Source organism: Hordeum vulgare, chromosome 4H (genome assembly GCF_904849725.1).
Source record: "Hordeum vulgare subsp. vulgare chromosome 4H, MorexV3_pseudomolecules_assembly, whole genome shotgun sequence".
Lineage (NCBI taxonomy): Eukaryota > Viridiplantae > Streptophyta > Magnoliopsida > Poales > Poaceae > Hordeum > Hordeum vulgare.
The window spans coordinates 396,556,959-396,563,214 of NC_058521.1; the positions used below are offsets into that span (position 1 = coordinate 396,556,959).

The following is a 6,256-nucleotide window of genomic DNA, read 5'->3' on the forward strand; positions in this document are numbered from 1 at the left end:
GGAGGGGCTCTCGCCCCTCCGCCACCATGGTGACCATGGACCAGAGGGGAAAACCTTCTCCCATCTAGGGAGGAGGTCAAATAATAAGAAGAAGAAGGGGGGCTCTCTCCCCTCTCTCCAGGCGGCGCAGGAACGCCGCCCGGGACATCATCGTGTGACGGCGATCTACACCAACACCCCCGCCATCTTCACCAACACCTCCATCACCTTCCCCCATCTGTATTCAATGGTCCACTCTCCCGCAACCCGATGTACCCTCTACTTGAACATGGTGCTTTATGCTTCATATTATTATCCAAATGATGTGTAGCCATCCTATGATGTGTGAGTAGATTTTCGTTCTCCTATCGGTGATTGATGAATTGCTATGATTGGTTTAATTTGCTTGTGGTTATGTGATACGTCTCAAACGTATTTATAATTTTTTATGGTTTCACGCTGTTATCTTGTCATCTTTGGATGTTTTATGTACCTTTTATATCTTTTTTTGGGACTAACTTATTGATTCAGTGCCAAGTGTCAGTTCCTATTTTTCTGTGTTTTTGGGTCTTTTCAGATCTGATTTTGGAAAGGAATCCAAACGGAATAAAATCCCCGAAATGATTTTTTTCCCGAACGGAAGAAGATCAGGGGGCCTGTGGGCCAAGGCAGGAGGGCTCCTGGGAGCCTACAAGCCCCCACTCCGCCACCAGGGGAGGCGGCGGTGGCAGGGCTTGTGGCCTCCTTGGCCGCTCCCTGACCTAGATCTTTGGCCTATATATTCCCTAAAATACAGCAAAAAATCAGGGGAGCCTCGAAAATACTTTTCCACCGCCGCAAGCTTCCGTTTCCGCGAGATCTCATCTGGAGACCCTTCACGGCACCCTGCCGGAGGGGACTTTGGAGTTGGAGCGCTTCTTCATCATCATCATCGCCCCTCCAATGACTCGTGAGTAGTTCACTTCAGACCTACGGGTCCGTAGTTAGTAGCTAGATGGCTTCTTCTCTCTCTTGGATCTTCAATACAAAGTTCTCCATGATCTTCATGGAGATCTATCCGATGTAATCTTGTTTGGCGGAATGTTTGTCGAGATCCGATGAATTGTGGATTTGTGATCAGATTATCTATGATATATATTTGAGTCTTTGTTGATTTCTTATATGCATGATTTGATATCCTTGTAAGTCTCTTCGAGTCTAGGGTTTTGTTTGGCCAACTAGATCTATGATTCTTGCAATGGGAGAAGTGCTTGGTTTTGGGTTCTACCATGTGGTGACCTTTCCCAGTGACAGTAGGGGCAGCAAGGCACACATTAAGTAGTTGCCATCAAGGGTAACAAGATGGGCTCTGTCGTTGATATGAGATTGTCCATCTATGTCATGTCATCTTGCTTAAGGCGTTACTCTGTTCTTTTGGACTTAATACACTAGATGCATGCTGGATAGCGGTCGACGTGTGGAGTAATAGTAGTAGATGCAGAAAGTATCGGTCTACTTGTTTTGGACGTGATGCCTATAGATATAATCATTGCCATATATATTGTCACGACTTTGCGCGGTTCTATCAATTGCTCGACAGTAATTTGTTCACCCACCGTCTACTTGCTTTCATGAGAGAAGCCACTAGTAAACACTACGGCCCCCGGGTCTATTCACATCCATCGTTTACACCTCCGCTTTTACTTTGCTTTGTTACTTTGTTGCTTTCAGTTCTCACTTGGCGAACAATCTATAAGGCACTACTAGGAAAAGGCCTCTAATGGCGCACCTATTTTGGCTACTAATGGCGCACTATAGGTGCGCCACTAGCATCACGCCATTAGAATTTTTTACTAATGGTGCACCACAGGTGCGCCATTAGTATCTGGTATACTAATGGCGCACCAGGCAGTGTGCCATTAGTATAGCTCATGGTGCGCCATTAGTATGCCTCCCAGGTGCGCCATTAGTATGCCTCTCAGGTGCGCCATTAGTATGCCTCCCAGGTGCGCCATTAGTATTCCTCTCAGGTGCGCCATTAGTATGCCTCCCTGGTGCGCCATTAGTATGCCTCCGAGGTGCGCCATTAGTATGCCTCCCAGGTGCGCCATTAGTATGCCTCCCAGGTGTGCCATTAGTATAGCCCATGGTGCTCCATTAGTATCTGGTATTCTAGCATATATATGTTTTGTTTCAAAATCACAAATTCAACATCACCTAACATATATATCAAATATATAATACATAATATGTGCCCAATAGTTTTACTGATCCACAACACATAACATATATGCAAAGTTGCATAACAAATTTCATGATCCATATATCAAAACTCCATAGCATCCATACATCCAAAATTCCATAGCATCCATATATACATATAGTTCCATCGCATCCATACATACATAGCTCCATAACAAATATAGTTCCATAGCATCCATTCATTATTCACATACAATTTTTTGAGCTAGAATATTATTTTGTTTGTATTAATATGTTACCATTATTATTTTAGATGACAAAAAAGACAACTATGGCTCCAAAGGTTTGCTTTATGTCTTCACGCCACATAAGTAAACGAAGTAGAAGGGGCGCACGTTTAGGAGCTCCAGCGCGCGGTCCTTTTGAACTTCCCCTCGCAAAAGAAGCATGAATCAAAAGCGTTAGAGAAAGAAAACAGATGATTCAGAATTACAAATTTTGATACATATTGACTTCTAACAAAACAACACCAGCAATGTTTGTTACAAAATTTAGGAGGTATCAAGATACTTAAATTGTCAACTAGTGACGACTACACACACACAGAGAGATATATACACATAAGCTCCAAAGAATACAGCTAAGATTTTCAAGAGAACATTCACATACAAGAATAAGCACATGATGTTTGGTTCCAAATTATAAATATAAGCTGCCGATGTTGCGCTGAATCCAAAGTAATCCCAGCTACATAGGTCACACGCTCGCTGTAATGAGATGTGATACCAAATGTTTAAGCTTGAAGTAAAGAAGCAATGGTATAGGCACAAACTTTCCAGTCATGGAGATGATACTACGATCATAGTGTTCACCCTTGATTGCAAACAAAATCTAACTAGTAAACGCACACAATCAACAGCCCCTATATATAATTCCATAAAAGTATTAGAACAGATGCATCAGAACTGAATTACCTGTGAGCAACAGCAGGAATGAGCCTTCAGGCTGCGCGAGGAAGGAGACCGTCTTGGCAACCTTCTCCAAGCACTCCTGACTCTGCACCAGCAATGAATCGCCATTCCTCTCCACAATTCAGTCAAACCTGTAAATTCTACTCGGGAGCTAAGCAAATGAAAGGGTTAACAATCCCACTACATTACGCCAAAATAAACAGCGTTGAGTAAAGAGATGAAAACAAACTAAAACTGCAAGACAATGAAACTACAGGAATGATTAGCTGTAGAGATACTGGAAAAGGCGGTCCAATGGTATGGAACATGGTAAAATCAGGAGAGAGAAATAAATAAAAGAAGATATGTATCGTACTTTCTAAGCGCATCGTTCGGTATCTACTCTATACTCTACAACCAAAGTGCAATGCCAACGGTTTTATTAATTTGAATGGAGGGTTGTAGCAAAACCATCAGTTTAACATGTGATAGAAATGTGATACAAGTGATAAATTCGTAGCTCGAGAAACCAAGTTATGAACATCCAAGTGTCAGCAAACAGAACAAGCACCAATCCATGAAGCGATATGTTATCCAATATGGTCGACATGCCAAACCAGCACTGCTCAAAGGCCATATCACACACAGCTCAAGTGAGAGACATGAAAACTTAATTGTATCTGAGCAGGAGGCATCAACGATAGCCGTAGTGAGAATATTATGTATATCCTACTGACATGAGAATATTATGTCTTTAAGTCTCACAATAACCATATGTCTAGAGGCAAGGTTTTAAATAGCGTTCGCTACACCCGCTATTGCGTCCACTATTGCGATAGCGCACCTCTAACGCTATGTCCTTTGCGTTGCATTTGTATATAGCGGCTTTGGTATAATGCGTCCGCTATTGCATCTCTCAGCCTGCTATTGCGGGTGATATATTAGTTTTGGATGCAGACACAGCGCTCTAACTCACTAAAATATGGTTTTCTGACCTCCAGCGGCCCCGCGTGCAAGCGTCACAGTAGTATGTAAAGTCCTAGTACGTTGCCTTTCTACAGCATCCCCTGCTACGCATTGGACCATGGACAAACTCTCTCTCTCTCTCTTTCAGGATGTGGATAATATCTCTCGAACAAATAAAAATGGGTGATGCACGTGATATACAACAAGTTGATTAGTAATTTGATATGATGTTGCAGGCCGAAGGAGTTATTTAATGTAAAATATTAGAGCGTGACACTCTATGCGTTTGTTTAGTATTTATACTAGGGCGAACAACACTTTGGACAGAAAAGATATTTTGTGCTTGCGACTTAGTGAACCACGGCTCATACAAATGAGATTGTATACAATTTAAGTATCATTTTGTGCTTGCGACTTAGTGAACCACGGCTCATACAAATGATTGTATACCTGAACGGTTTGATTTCCGGTGGATCTGCGTGGGTGGCGAGATAACCATGAGAAATGAAAATTGCCAGCACCTCGGCACAAACAACCGAAAAACTGAAGGAGACATGCAGTACCTCGACCAAGTCCAAGCCCATCCTGACAGCTATCTGAAGCGCCTTGTACCTGGGGATAACATCATGCCCTGCAAAAATGGAATAAAACATATATTCAGCATCCGAATGGTGAATGGAGGAGGAGGAGGGTGGGATGTGGGATCGTCAGCACCTTCATCGGTGACGAGCCTAAGGAATATGGCGGTGATGTCATTGTTGAGTCGGGGGCCGGCGTCGTCTTCGTTGTCCTTGAACACCTCCTTGACCTTCCGAGCACCGAAATCGAAAAGGGGGTGAGGGGAAGAGAATCTAGGGCGACGGAGGAGAGGGGGGAGGGAGGGAGGATACGTACGTGATGGGGCGGGGCGGCGAAGGAGTAGCACGGGACGGTGACCTGGCAACTCAAGGTGGGCGGCGGGGGCGGAGGCGGCTTGAGGGTGGGAGGCGAGGCGGCGGCGCAGTGGAGGCAATATGATGCCTGGGAGTGGATGGCGAGGGACACGATGGCACGTCGGAAAGCCATGGATGGCGGCGGCGATGCGTCGCGGCGGCGACGAGATGGGATCTGGAGGTGCCGAAGAGGGGTGGTCGGGAAGGATTGGGAGAAGGAGGCGGCTGTGGGACTTGGCTAGGTTTTCGGGATAGAGAGGCGTGAGGGTCTGCTGGTCGGTTGTGGGCTTATGGGCTGGATCTAGAAATTTTTCTTCTCCATGCGTAAGTTACTACAAAATTTAATTCTCCGTGCGCAGTACTTTGGCTAGCTTTAGTTTTAGAGTTCAGTTTCTTTTTTCCCTTGGGTGGCTGCTAGTAGGCCCAGCCTTCAGCTTCCTGTGAGCGTAGCTTTGTTGTGTGATTGTAATTCTTGAACCTTCATATATTTTAGACCTATTTATGATGCATTCTTAGAACGTCATCTATAATTCGCCATAGATAAACAATTTTTACAGCAAGAACAAGGTATTGGTGCCAAGTCAACACCACACACACACAAGTGAGCCACGCGTGCTAGCGTCCCATGTCTTGTTAGATATGGATCCTACAAAAGACAAATAAATCCCACCTATCACGTTTGGATATACTATGTTGGTCCTAGACATGTAGGTTGAATTTCGAGCATACGCAACACATAGACAAATTTATTACATGTAGACATGACACATAGGCAAAATTGCATAGGTGTCTGCCCAGTCGCCCTTATTTAAGCAGATGACCTTATTAATTTGGGCATGGATGGACCAAAAATAAGGCCATGGAGAGTGTTATATATCTTATGACCAATTCACGTGATCATATTACGACGTTTTGATAGAATTGGTCACAATATTATACCGTTTGGACCCCCTTGAATGCCTCATGACTATTTTGTAAATTTTGGTCATACATTTATGACTAATTAGCCATGGTCATTATATTATGGTCATAAAAGGCCATATTTCTTGTAGTGGGAGGAGCGGCGTCTCCGTGGACGAGGGCGAGGGCAGAGGAGAGGCGAGGGTGGGGGAGGGGTGAGCGGCGTCTCCATGGACGAGGGTGGGGGAGGGGGAGGGCGGCGGCAGCGGTGGCGACGTCTCCGTGGGCGGCGTCTCCGTGGACGAGGGTGGGGGAGGGGGTGGGCGGCGTCTCCGTGGACGAGGGCGA

General features: G+C 44.9%; 1 long non-coding RNA gene across 1 annotated transcript; it reads right to left on the reverse strand.

Annotated features, from left to right (window-relative positions):
• Positions 1–2,352: 2,352 nt before the first annotated feature.
• LOC123446510 lies at positions 2,353–3,278 on the reverse strand. Its single transcript, XR_006631394.1, has 2 exons — positions 3,135–3,278; positions 2,353–2,587 (listed from the first exon to the last, which is right to left on the reverse strand). It is a non-coding gene; the product is annotated as an uncharacterized LOC123446510 (long non-coding RNA).
• Between the last annotated feature and the right edge of the window lie 2,978 nt (positions 3,279–6,256).